General features: G+C 41.6%; 2 pseudogenes; both read left to right on the top strand.

Annotated features, from left to right (window-relative positions):
• Positions 1-6,532: 6,532 nt before the first annotated feature.
• LOC111977419 (gamma-crystallin M2-like) lies at positions 6,533-8,492 on the top strand (annotated as a pseudogene).
• A 1,049-nt stretch (positions 8,493-9,541) lies between these two features.
• On the top strand, positions 9,542-14,849 carry LOC111978099 (gamma-crystallin M2-like; annotated as a pseudogene).
• The last annotated feature ends 203 nt before the right edge of the window (positions 14,850-15,052 follow it).

Here is a 15,052-nt window from a genome sequence, read left to right on the forward strand (position 1 = left end):
TCCAATAAACACAGATCTGTGCTGTGTGCCCCTGCATCTCCCCCTCAGCAAATATACTTCTGTGACTGTGTACCAAAGTCTCACTCTCTCTCAATAAACCGCCTCAGAGATACAGCATAAAGGCAGGAGACAGATTATCTGAGAAAGGCCTATGTTTTGGGTTCTAGTGCCCTCTTGTGGTAAAGAGTCACCGTTCTAACACGTTGGATCCACAGACATACAACAAAGCATTAGTCTTGATAACACATAGATCCCAAATGGATAATGTCATTGAATTCTATCTACAAGGAGCAATAAAAAGTTGACCAAAGGACTTCATTGTTTTCAACTCATAAAAGAGCAGGTTGCATACAGATGCYGTCGGTAGTGTTTTTACTTAGTGCTGAGTACTGATTGAAACACGTGGTCTCGCTCATCCTTCATGTTCACAAAAAAAGATAAATCCCTAAAAGCAATGTTATTACAGTATTCACTCGTCCATATAAACGGTTTCTGCTCGACAAATGATAGGAAAAAAAGCAATGAGAGAAAGTGATGCCACATCACATGGACTTTGAATTAATTAATTGGAGTCTATTCAAATTCAAGAGATTGAATAAATCTCATTAGTGGGAGGGCAGTAGGGTCATGGCAAGAAGCGATCCAGCTTGTCAAATTAACGTCAAAAGTTTTTTTTATACATTTTAGGTAACCCTAACCTTTTTCCTAATCTTAATCTAATTATCCTAACCTGCTACYTTAATTATCCTAATCTGCTACGTTACTTCTCCTAACCTGCTACGAAAAGTCCCATCTGACAAAAACTGTATCCGTCTAGTAAAAAAAAACGGTCATCAGCAATGTAAGAGAACCATCATTATGAAATCCACCTCTATTAAAATGTATTGTAGCCTATCCTACATATTCAATTTTCCTCTTAATATAAGACAACAAAAACATTCGAAATGTTTATGGTGCTTTAAGAGAAAAAGTCTTCATCCAAAAGTGCCATAACCTGTGCAATCAGACAACATTAGGCTACATTATCGAAACATAAATATCATATTTTGACAGGGCCTATGAAACATATTACTAAATAAATGATAGTAAATTAGCCTATTTGTCTAAAATAATAGAGTTAATTAAAAAGAAACATGTTTATAATAATAAAACCAAAAATTAAGTCTGTTTGCAACGTTTTTAAATTGACCTCTTATCAAAGCATGACACCTATAGGCCTATAATTATGCTACTATTAGGCTATGCCTATAACGTAGCCAGACTACATTTACTATACTAATATTAGATATAATACAATACAACACAATTCAGTACAATAGTTTATCTGTTCAGATCACTATGCTACCTGAACTCAAACCTGTGTTCGCAAAAGTAAAAAAAAAAGGCATCTCTCTTGGGTTCTGACTATTAAAAACGCTTCTGAAATGATAGCCTCGCTGTAATTAGAACATTTTGAGATAAAAGATTCGTCAGACGAGTAAATCTGGTGTAGTATTTCAGGCTTTTGTTTTTGACGGTTTCTATGAGGAAGAGATCTGAGACTGTTGTTTATAGCACATCCTCGTAAGCACCCGAGTGAGTCTGGACGCAGAATATGCGCACTGTTAATATGCTCTCTATCGTGTATTATTAATGCGGTACACGGGACGGGATTTCAAACACACTTTCTAAAATAATGTATCAAGGTGGCATGCAGATGTAGCCTACTAAAAAGACAACCCTATGCTCTTGCGAAAATTTAACTTGTTTTCCACTCCCGGATGCACCAATATTATTTATTTCTCGCACATGTTAAAATGTGTTTACCTCCATTCAATTCTAGTAACCTATTACTAGAATTCCGTTGTGAGTAACTTTTATATAATGGAAAGCATTTTCCTTAAATTTCTAATATCCTAGAATCGTTTTCTTGTGACACTGCACGTTATTTCCCTCCTCTCTTTGTCTAGCTGCTGGTTATGCTACTCAACTTCTTTGTAACGGATAGCCTAATTTATTAGGCCTGGGCTACTGTATTCAAAGTAAACAATTAATAATTATTCAAATGAAAATTTAAACTAAATTGAAAGAAGAATTGTCACGTGGTATTTTCCGCACATATGGGTCTGTTGGAAATCAGGACATGGGTCCGAAATTAACTATAAATAAAGTCCAAGCTATAGGCCTAAATGACAAACACTAACGCTTGGTTGGCCTATGGATTTTTATCAAGGTAATGTGGATATTCCTTTGAGGCTTTTCAGAATTTGAGCCCAAAATACACCCTTGCGTATTACCAATGTGATCTAAATCAGTCTAATATGGATGTTTCCTCTTAACCGTGCGTGTGTGTGTGCATGTGTGGCCTATGGGGGAGGGGGAGACACCTCAAAGCTATGATTATCTTGAGTGGCTTGGCCCAGTATTGTTACCTGCTGGGACAGCGGCACATCCCCTCTAAATAAATTGCAAGTGGCCTTGGGCAATAAGGGCCCTCCTTTGATCAGCCACACTAGCAAACGACAAAAATGTGCAGTCAGTCAATCAAACTCACAAGCCTTCACACAACAATGGGGCCGACCTTGGTTTCTTTTTTTAATTTTAAATTCATGTATTTCATTAGCCTATCACAATACGTCTGCTGGTTGGTCGGGCGCGACGCGATCAATAATTGATAGCAAGCGCAACGGCTGATTTCCCGCCTCTCCTTTGGCGCGCTTGTCACTTACTGTTGTCAGAACACATTTGCTTTGATGACACATTTGAGGAAGTAAGAAATGGCATCACATGTGATTATAAATTTACGGATTGGTGAAAGTTAGAGCTCCTTCAAACTGAATTTCCCGTTTGTTCAGGGGCCTCAATTGAAGTCATTTACCGGGCTCTAAATGCACAAGCACGGCTGAGGTGAGGTGTAGCCTATCCTTGTAAGAGGAGATATGAAGAGGATTTGAACTTTTTTTTGTCATGTGTCAGTAAACAGAATACATTGTTTAAAAGGTGCGTGGATCACAGGGTGAAAAGTTGCTCTTTATACTGAAAGCTTTGGGGCATGGGAGACATAGAGTTTAAAGATGGTGAAACACTTTGAGACCAAGATCCATTTCGGATCTAGGCTACTCCCACATGTGAAATTGATGTGAATGTTTGGATAAGAAGAAGTGGGTTTACTATTTAGTAAGTTTAGTTTATGGTGCAAGGTTCAGGCTATGTGTTTAGATTGTGGACTATGGTCTTTTCAAGTAGGCTAAATAGCAGGGTTATTTAATGAAAAATGAAAAATGCCTATAGGCTGAATGAAGCATAGGCCTAAACTTAACCCCTGAAAAAGCATATTGGCTAAAATGTCCACCTGTGTGTTGTCTGCTGCATTCCTTGTGGGAGGGTGAGGGATTTGTACAAAATTCTCAGGTGAGAAAAGTTTTAAGCAAAGTCACAAATGAGGGATAAACAACATGTATGAACGGCTTAAAATAAATGACAGCTGCATCCATTTGCCCCCCCCCCCCCCCTCCATCTCCTCCTCCGTTCTGTTCTTCCAGTACCATTTCCTCTTTTAATTATCCCCAAGCAAAAAGATGGAGCACATCAGACGCATCGCGGTAAATCCCAGCCCTGGCACGAGCTCATAGCAGTTCCCGCGTCTGCGTCTGGCAAACCCGATATAGAGCGCGCGCTGGCAGCGACAGAGAGAGAGGCCGCCTGGAGATTTTTAATGGAAGAATGGGGAGGATGATCTCTGTGCAAAACAGGTATTCACTCTATTCACGTGAGAGGCTTTGGCGAGCACAGAGCGATCACGTCGCGTTTTCAACACCAGATTAGCCAATTCTGAAGAGAAGCCTCCATCGAATGAATATATATATATATAAACCCCTTGTTTACACCCCAGAAGAGTCAGCAAGATAGTGTTCTTTAAATGACTGCTTATAATGGGCGACATTGGAGGCCTACTTGGTCCTATCTCTGCCTGCAATATTTTGGGGATATATTGTGATGGTTTTTGACAGTGAGTTTAAAGACATGGTTTGGAATTTGAAGCCATTTTCAGTTTTAGTGCAATTCAATGTCTCTTTGTTTTGACTGAAATCTGTTTTCAGGATGTTATAGGCTCAGTTTAATTAGGTAGCCTATCAAATATGTGGTATGGCTCTTTCTTTCCCAAGTGTGTAAAATAAAAAAAAAGGTTGAGAGTTTCATCATTTCCTATGTGATTAGCCTACACATATTGCAGGATTGGGTAGGTTACTTTCTAAATGTAATAAGTTACCTATTCGAAATTGTAATCAGTACTGTAACTTTTGGATTACAGAAACGTAATCTGATTACTCTCAGTTACTATGACACAGAAAGGTAGAAGAGTATCCAAGAAGCATTTTTTTTCTGGCAAACATCCTTTCTAAATTTAAAAGTGATCCAAGAAGTAATCATTTAGTTTTTCCAAAGTATATGTAATCTGATTACAATATTTTGTCTGGTAACTGTACGTAACTGATTATAGTTAGTTTTTTGTAAACAGATTACATGTAACTCCCCTGCACTATGTGTTCCTTGGACGACACAGAGATGGCTGCAATGTACCCCCCTTTACATTCTCTCTCCCTCGCTCCATCTTTCTCGTTCTAAGATGAAGAGTGGAATGCTCCACAGTGGCTGCTTTATTTCTCCTCTGGGGGGGACCAGAGATAACAGGCAGGGGCGTCTGTGATGTTGCTTTCCCTACAGGATGGGAAGGAGATGTCTTGTAACACTGCTAAAGATGATCATTTGAGAGTTCTGAAATAAGGTTCTCCTTTGCAAAACACAGGGGCACACAGATGCTGCGATCAGATTTAATGAGTGGAAAGGTTGGAAACCATCCCAGAGGGTTAAAATGATGACAACAAAGATGGAGGTTGACTATGCTGTTATGATGAGTTTGATAATAAAGATTCAGAACTAGGGTTTCAGCAAAGAACCTGAGATAATGATGAGAATTATGAGGATGATGATGAGAATTATGATGAGGAGGATGATGATGATGAGGAGGATGATTATGGTGATGATGAGGAGGAGGAGGATTATGGTGATGATGATGATAATATTGGTGTTAATGACAACGATGAATATGCAGTCCAAAAGCTTTAGCAAAAAAAATAAGATGAGTGCAACTAGAATGATGAAGAGTCTAACGAAGAGTCTGATGAAGACAGTCCTATTATACATTCAAGACCTCAATTTGGTCACATTTTCTACCCCCCAAAAATTCTCACAAGAACCTTTACAGAAGCAGACATCTGATAAATCAGATACAATTACACTGCACAATGTGATAAAAGGATATCAATTATCTACTTATGTCACAGAAAAAGAGAGCTGCTTAAAACATGAAACCTAAAGAAGCCTAGGGGAATTTCAAGGCAACCATTATCAAAAAATGAAAGCTTATCAACTGTTCTTTAACTCTGATAATGAGTCACATTTGGTTAAAAATGTTGCCAGAGTAGCAGGTTTTTGCCCAGGAACAGAATGGCTATTGTGTTTCAGAAAATATAGTCTTTCTACAGACTTGAAGCAGCAAAATGCAGAAGTAGAGAGAGGGCATGGGCTCTTATCCTCATGAAAGGCTAAAGGATGAGACTGAACTTTCTGGCATCAGCTGGGCTTTGGGAACAGAACACACAAGGGCAACTCTTTCTGGCTTTTTCCCTTCCGCTCTGGGGTATGTTTTACAAGCCAAAGCACTATTACTTTTCACATAGACTCAGACACAACTATGCCCTCCCTTTGACACACACACACACACACACACACACACACACACAAACACACAACACAACACACACACACACACACACACACACACACACACACACACACACACACACACACACACACACACACACACACACACACACACACACACACACACACACACACACACACACACACACACACACAACAGTTGTCTGTACATGACATCAAGAGTAGGTCTGCAGGCTATGGAAGCAAGAAGAGACCAGATCACTCTAGATTACATCAACACAAGGGCTTGATTCAATCAATAACATCAGAATCACTTACACACACACACAGGTCTACGAACGGAACACAACCACGATTCTGTGACCTGAGATCAGAGAGAGGGAAAATATGAACCCACACTGAAATAAACTATGATAATCCGTTTAACATTTTCATAACTTTTTCATATCAACGTTCAATCATTTTTTTTCACATCAACCCCAAGTATTTGTAGAATATATGGCTTTGTTTCGTTTACTAGAGAGTGCACGAACAGTCTAACCTCCTGCAAARGTTAAAAGCTTGGTTGTTCACACTACATACAGTACCTAAAGGCCTTTTGTGTGATGTTTCAATGGGCGCATCACCATGTCATGGCTGAACAAGGGTCGGTGTAAAGAAAACAGAATGAGGTAGGCATATGGGGTGGAGGGGGAGGTTTTGTATTTGTATAGGTAAACTCCAGCACTTGCGCGTAAAGAGTAGCCTATGGTTTAAGAGACAATTGGAATGGTCACTGATGTCTGAAAAGGTKACTTCTAGTCACTACAATGTAGACACAGGTCTATTTTACTGTCAGTAGAAGAGTATAAAAAAGGGCCTGAGAGTCTGCTGAGGGCTACGGTGCAGACATCAAGCCCTCCAACCATGGGAAAGGTATGAGCTAACAGGTTTAGCTTACTTGTTCGACGATTGCTGATGTAATTAGGGAGATCACCAAATGCTGTTAGGCTTAAGCTATAGGGAAGGTATTTGGCAAAGTAAGCTAGGCATACAATTTATGAAGCTATGTCAAAGACTTAAGTTGTAAATCTACACTGAGCAAAAATATGAACGCAACATGCAACAATTTCTAAAATTGTAATGAGTTACAGCTCATATAAGGAAAATCTGTCAATTGAAATAAATAAATTAGGCCCTAATCTATTGATTTCACATGACTGGGAATACAGATATGCATCTGTGTTGGTCACAGATACCCAAAAAATAAAAAGTAGGGGCGTGGATGAGAAAATCAGTCAGTATCTGGGGTGACCACCATTTGTCCCATGCAGCGTTACACATCTCATTAGAGTTGATCAGGCTGTTGATTGTGGGAGATATCTGTGTTGTGCAACGACCCTTTACAGACCAAATCAAGCATACATAGGCTTAGGCACAATGCTTCTTAAGCTTGCCATAGTTTCAAATCAAATAGCATTTGTCGAGYGAGCTAGCTTGTCGYGGGACCTAGCTTGAGGGAGCTAGCTTSTCGAGGGAGCTAGCTTGRCGAGGGAGCTAGCTTGCWGAGGGAGCTAGCTTGTCGAGGGACCWAGCTTGAGGGAGCTAGCTTGTCGAGGGAGCTAGCTTGCTGAGGGAGCTAGCTTCGCAAGGGAGCTAGCTTGTTGAGGATCAACACTACGTCCATGAGTACGGCTTTCAGTCAAAAGTCATTTTACTATCATCATCGCCGACTCAGTATAAATAACTTTCCACATAACCTATTTTATACATTTCTGTTCTTTGTAGATAATCTTTTACGAAGGCCACAACTTCCAGGGTCGACACTATGAGTGCAACAGTGACTGTGCTGACACGTTCAGACACTTTAACTGCTGTAACTCTATCAGGGTGACCGGRGGTCACTGGGTGGCCTACGAGAAGTCCAACTTCAACGGCTACCAGTACATCCTGAACAAGGGAGAGTACCCTGACTGCCACCACTGGATGGGCTTCAACAACTGCATCCGTTCCTGCCAGATGTTTCCACCCGTAAGTCAGTCAAACTGATGGATAGGGTTACTCCTGCCACACATCAAACGGCACTTTAGAAATCAGCGTCAATCACCAGCCTTTTGATGTCATTTATAGATACAGAGAGGAGTCAAAGCATCAAAGTCCACAAGGAGATCCAGTCATTTTTTAAAGGAATAGGAACGCACCCCAAAGACTTACCTTCTTCATTTTCATTCTATTCATCATCACTCAGTGTTTTTGGCAGTATTATACTTCTGCTTTGAGAGGTTTCTCCTCATTTGACTGAATATCTATTTCTAAAGGAAGCAAGTCTCTGGTATTAATCGACGTGTAGAAATTCTTAGATCGCCCAGTGTATAAAACTCTACTGTGACCTCTGTGATCATTTCGCCCCTAATCACTTCTTGTCCTCCCTATTCCCTCCTTTCTGTCTCTTCTACCAACAGTACAGAGGAGCCTACAGAATGAGAATCTACAACAGGCCTGAGATGTCTGGTCACATGATGGAGTTCATGGACGACTGCCCCAACGTGTARGAGCGTTTCCGCCACCGTGACATCTTTTCCTCCAACGTCATGGAAGGCTACTGGGTGTTCTACGAGCACCCCAACTACAGGGGTCGTCAGTACTTCCTCCGCCCCGGGGAGTACAGGGCCTGCAGCGACTGGGCCTGCAACAACCCCATGGTAGGCTCCTTCAGGAGAATGAGGAGTGGCCTGTAAGCTTCTCACATCTGGACTGTAACAAAGTGATTAAACGTGCTGGTTTTTAAATGTGGCTTCTCTGTGTGATTTTCTTTCCATCTGAAATCAATGGCAAAACAATAGTAAAGCTTTTGTGTAAATAATTAAGTTCCAGCAATTAAGGGAAAGGGAAAGGGGGATACCTAGTCAGTCGTACAACTGAATGCCTTCYACTGAAATGTGTCTTCCGCATTTAAGCCAACCCCTCTGAATTAGAGAGGTGRGGGGGGCTGCCTTAATCGACATCCATGTCTTCGGAGCCCGGGGGCATTAGTGTATGGTTGTTAGACAGGAGAATTGCTGTGTACAGTATGTATACTATACCATAATCAACCCTAAAAGTTGTCTGCACCCTCATTAACGATTTATCCAGCTGTATTTCTGTATTTTGAAAGTTATATATCTTGAAAACTTAATTGCTGACATGCACATTTTTTGGGAGTATATCAACAATGGACTAATGAAAACATGCAAAAAGATAGTTTTTGGGTGGAGTTTTCCTTTAAGTTGGGCAGGGATGATACCAGTATCGCCATACTCGTTAGTTTCGTGGCAAGGAAAACAGTAAAACAGCCCTAATGTTGGAAACAAACATCATTATGTTGTCATCTAGAGTCACATGTATCTATTTCCCAAGCTATAGCACACAATATTTTACATACAGCAGGTTTTTAAAGGACCAAAGAGTTTGGTCTGCTTCCTGTTTTCATTTTTGCCAAGGAAAAAATATTGCTATACTGGTATGTCACAGCCTTAACATTAAGTATATTATTGATTAACTAACTGATTGAATGAATGAACTGCAAATCACAAACTCATTGCAACAAGTTCAATTCATTATAAAGCTGTTAAGGATGGCTTAGTATTTTTCTCTCTCTCTGGCAGTCTGTCTATACATTGTTAGCCTCAATGCCAATAAAGGCAGAGGTTGCAACTCTTATTGTGTGACTTTGGAAAGTGCCGTTGTACAGTATTTTCCATAGAGATAGAGAGCTTTTGACAGAGACAAAGAGCTGCTGCTGTGGGCCAGCCCTATAGTTTTCTGTAGCCTGTAGAGCACATTGTGCTGACACGACAAAGCTTTGTGTCACATTTACAAAGGCCTGATCCCTGCAGGGTCTATAAAGAGGTCCAGTACCGCTCACTACCCGGTCCGGTCCGAACTAAACACAGTCACAATGAGCAAGGTAAGCATGAACACACTATGCGTTTCATGGGGAAATACAGGAAAYAGGCTCATTTAACAATTGTCTATGATAAACCGTGATACATCTTTCATATTTGGATTCACTGGATAGTATTATAAATAACTAAATAGCTTGCAATTTACCTAGACATGATTGGCCATTAYTGATATTGGAGGGGGATTTTAGGAGATGGTGAATAGAATGTGTTAAAGGCTCAAAGCTAATGTGCAAGTATGAATGGATGGACTGAGAGGAGGGCAGCACAAATGCATCATCTCAAAGGTAGGTTCTTTTATCAACACGGGTCTATTTGTTATCTAAAGCAGGGGCATTGGAGCCTGCTGGTTTTCTATTCTACCTGATAATTAATTGGACACACCTGGTGTCCCAGGTCTAAATCAGTCCCTGATTAGAGGAGAACAATTAAAAAATGCAGTGGAACTGGCTTCGAGCTCGAGTTGAGTTTGAGGGATCTAAAGGATTGTATTATTAAACAGACTAAATAAAAGTCCCCCACAAGTTTTTCCTTTTTTGTCKACATATGGCGCATGTGCAGGACTTTTATTTTAACATGAGGTAAGCAGAGAGGAAGTAGGTCTACAACAGACTCATGTTTGAAAAGTCTGTTTAATAATACGATCCTTTAGATATTTTGTCTCAAATTCACTCTGTATTGGCCTAGGCCTACTACTCATCCATGACCCATCATCCTCTTCACTGCCTCAGCATACGACACCTTCTGTTCTACTCTCACCCTGGCAACCTCAACCTGTCTCTCTCGTACCGGGCACTTCTGATCCCCAGCAACATGGGCACACTCACAATTGACACAACACAGTTTTTCCCAACGATACAACACATTCCTTTGTCCCATGCCCTAAAGCAGGTATTCCCAAACTGGGGTATGCGCAATGCCGTCGGGGGTACGCCAAATATAAATGTGATTCACATTCTTCACATTTTCAAACAGTACGTTTATATTTTCCAACGGGGCTATACTTTGGGTGAGTTTTTTTTCTCGCCTGAGTATCCTCGTTTCACTGCCAAAAATAAAATTAAACCATCTAGTGTTCAGCAAAATAACAACACAATGTCAAATAKAGGMAGCCTAGTCAAATAATTAACATCCAATCACATTAACCGTTACTCTCTCACGGGAATTCCATTAACGGTTCTGTATGTAGCCAAATGTAGCTGCTGCTCATTCCYTTTGCTCGAAAATTGATAAATGGTTTTAAAATGTAAGGCCCGCGTCCATAGAGACAATACTACCAGCAGTACTACACTTGCACCTGTCGACGACACAAGTTGTTCTGCTTCCACGAGTACATCCAATGTTAGCATCAGTAATTCTACATTTGTTTTTAGCCCAGCTAGCATGGACACTGACAGATGTGAATCTGATGCATCCAAAGAGCTACTGCCCCGTTACCCGGGAAAGCACCGAACAACAGACAGGGACGTTGGACCATCGAAGAGGCGCAAATATGATGAGAACTACATTGATTTGGGGTTCACTTATATTGGGAGCAGTGCCTTTCCTCAGCCACAGTGTGTTATATGTGCAAAAGTACTATCTCACAACTCGATGAAACCTTTACTCTTGCGCAGACATTTAGAAACAAAACATGCCAATTWGAAAAATAAGCCACAGGAGTTTTTTGAGCGAGAATTAAGACGACTTTCGAGTAGTGAGCAACAGACACCATTAATAAGAAGGGGCTAGATCGTCTTATATGGTGAGCTACCGAGTGGCTAGGACAGACAAGCCCCATACTATTGTGGAGGACTTAATTCTTCCTGTTGCCGCGGATATGGCTGGGACAATGCTGGGGGAAAAGGCCCAAAAAACTTTACAGAAAATGCCTTCATCAAACAACACTTGACGCATCAGTGACATGGCAGGAGATGTTTTGAAACAATTACTGATTCGCATGCAAGCCAGTGAATTATATGCGTTACAGCTGGATGAGTCAACAGACGTGGCGGGCCTGGCACAGCTACTGGTATATGTCCATTACGTTTGTGGGGGGTCTGTGAAGGAAGACATCCTCTTCTGCAAACCACTGGAAACCAGGACAGCAGGAGAGGATATTTTTAAAGTACTGGACAATTTTTGTGACATCAAATGGACTTTGGTGGTCAAGATGTGTTGGTATCTGTACTGATGGCGCAAAAGRCATGACAGGGAGACATAGTGGAGTGGTAACACGCGTGCAAGCAGTTGCTCCAGACGCCACTTGGGTACACTGCAGCATCCACTGAGAGGCTCTTGCTGCCAAGGGAATGCCTGACAGCTAGAAAGACGTTTTGGACACTACAGTCACTTTAACTTTGTTAAAGCAAGGCCCCTGAACTCTCGTGTATTTTCTGCACTATGCAATGATATGGGCAGCGACCATGTAACTCTTTTACAACGTACAGAAGTGTGCTGGTTATCATGGGGCAAAGTATTGACACATTTTTTTAAATTGAGAGACAAGCTTAAAGTTTTCTTTACTGACCATCATTTTCACTTGTCTGACCTCTTGCACGATGATGAGTTTCTCACACGACTGGCCTATCTGGGTGATGTTTTTTCTCGCCTGAGTGATCTGAATCTAGGATTACAGGGACTCTCTGCAACTATATTCAATGTGCGGGACACAATTGAGGCTATGATTAAGAAGTTGGAGCTCTTCTCTGTATGCATTAACAAGGACAACACACAGGTCTTTCCATTATTGTATGATTTTTTGTGTGCAAATGAACTCAAGCTTACGGACAATGTAAAATGTGATATAGCGAAGCACTTGAGTGAGTTGGGTGCGCAATTATGCAGGTACTTTCCCGAATCAGATGACACAAATAACTGGATTCGTTATTCCTTTCATGCCCTGCCTCCAGTCCACTTACCGATATCTGAACAAGAGAGCCTCATCAAAATTGCAACAAGCGGTTATGTGAAAATGTAATTTAATCAGAAGCCACTGCCAGGTTTCTGGATTAGGCTGCGCTCAGAGTATCCTGCCTTGGCAAATCGCGTTGTTAAGACACTGATGCCCTTTGCAACCACGTACCTATGTGAGAGTGGATTCTCGGCCCTCACTAGCATGAAAACTAAATACAGGCACACACTGTGTGTGGGAAATGATTTAAGACTGAGACTCTCTCCAATACAACCCAACATTGCAGAGTTATGTGCATCCTTTCAAGCACACCCTTCTCATTAACCTGTGGTGAGTTATTCACKATTTTCCATCAACAAATAAAGTGTTATATGTAAGATGGCTAAATAAAGAGCAAAAGGATTGATTATTATTAATATTTGTGCCCTGGTCCTACAAGAGCTCTTTGTCACTTCCCATGAGCTGGGTTGTGACAAAAACTCACACTCATTCTTATGTTTAATAATTGTATCGTATAGTGTGTGTGTGGCCGGCTTACAATGATGGCAAAAAACAACATTTGAGAGTGCGCTGACCCAGGTGCTAGAGGGGGTACGCAGCTGGAGGTTGAATATTTGAAGGGGTACGGGACTATAAAAGGTTTAAGAACCACTGCCCTAACGGATGTGCATGTACCTCAGTGTGGTTTTTGGGATGTGAAAATGAGCAGTGGATCATTTCTTATTGGTCTGATAACACTCTCTTCTTCGACACATGTACTAAAAGTATATACTATAGGTAGGCTTGGCCTATTTCAATTCCACATCATACATGGTGTACGTTGGATTGCAGTTCCTGATAATGAAAATGTAATTCTGTTTTTTCTGGTTATTTACATTTTTCAGAAGACAGCCAAAACATTTCCCCAATATCTGTGTTATCATGTGTGCACCCACCCTTAGCGGTGTTGCCAACAACAGGATGCATCTGGCTTTCAGGGATACAGTTAATTCAACCTAGCTTCCTTTTCCGCTGGAAACCGGGTGTGGAAACTCTGCTCGGGTGTTTCTTTTACGTCTGCTACGTTAGCTTATCGTGTGTATCATTTTGATTGGATCGTTCCATCTCTCTTTTCTAGATTATATTCTACGAGGACAAGAACTTCCAGGGCCGCCACTATGAGTGCAGCAGCGACTGTGCTGAGATGCACAACCACTTCAGCCGCTGTAACTCCATAAAGGTGGACAGTGGCTGTTGGGTGGCCTATGAGAAACCCAACTACACTGGCTACCAGTACATGCTGAACAAGGGCGAGTACCCCGACTACCAGCGCTGGGCTGGCTTCAACGACTGCATCCGCTCCTGCCGTATGGTGCCCCCTGTGAGTGTACCACATCGTGTGTCCTCGGTCCCACATTGTTTTCAGTCCCTTGAGCTGAGGGCCACAGTGTCTACTGTTTTTTTTCTTTCTTAGCATTTATTGTAATTACTTGGCTAGACTCTTACTGACATTTGGCTGAGGCTATGACAAATAGATTCACAAATGCCACCCAACACCTTTTTTTAACACTGCCAATTTCTTCTTCACAAATGTCATGGTTCAAGTTATATTTCATTCTCATTATAGTACACTTACATTAACGTCTATATACTGTCTGTGTATCATTTAATATATCCATTGTCCATTTTGTCTGTCTTCTTCTTTCCCAGTATCGAGGAAACTACAGGATGAAGATCTARGAGCGCTCTGACTTCAGGGGTCAGAACATGGAGATGATGGAGGACTGCCCCGACCTGCACGAGAGCTTCCACAGCCGCGACATCTCCTCCGCCAACGTCATGGAGGGTTACTGGATRCTCCACGAGCACCCCCACTACAGGGGTCGTCAGTACTTCCTTCGCCCRGGCGAGTACAGGAGGCACAGCGAGTGGGGAAGCTCCAGCCCCACCATCGGCTCCCTGAGACGTGTCACCGAGACCCCCTGAAGGTCAACCGAGACCCCCCRCTTCCTCCCCTAATGCAGCCCAATTCTAAATTCTGTATTGAAGCCCTACCCTCTATTGCTAGCACTGTTTGACTGTTGTGTATCTACTGTGGTCATCTGACCCTGAAATCACATGAATGTGATTGGGGGTTTTGTTCCATTTGGTGTTGGGTCTTCGCTGCTTTGCTTAGACTGGGAAAGTAGACCTCGGTGCTCAGGCGATGCTCGTATGGTAACGGTGATGGTCTCTCTAGCTTTGGTTGTTACAGAGCAAAATGATGTGCTTTGCCAGTCCCCAACCCCCTGTCCTATAGGAACCAAAATAAATYAAAAGTTGATAAAAGTCAACCAAGGAGCCTTTTGTTTTTATTAACTACTGTCATTATCAAAATAGGTTACACAGTCTTGTTTTGCKTACTTTTATTAAAGTTCATTATTTGGCATTTTAAACATAAGCCATGGAGTTGGATAGCCATAGAGGCATACACATCAAGGTCCAACTCTGCAGACTGTTGTGACATCATCATCATCATCCCCCGATACACAAAGCA

This window comes from Salvelinus sp. IW2-2015, linkage group LG18, assembly GCF_002910315.2.
Source record: "Salvelinus sp. IW2-2015 linkage group LG18, ASM291031v2, whole genome shotgun sequence".
NCBI lineage: Eukaryota > Metazoa > Chordata > Actinopteri > Salmoniformes > Salmonidae > Salvelinus > Salvelinus sp. IW2-2015.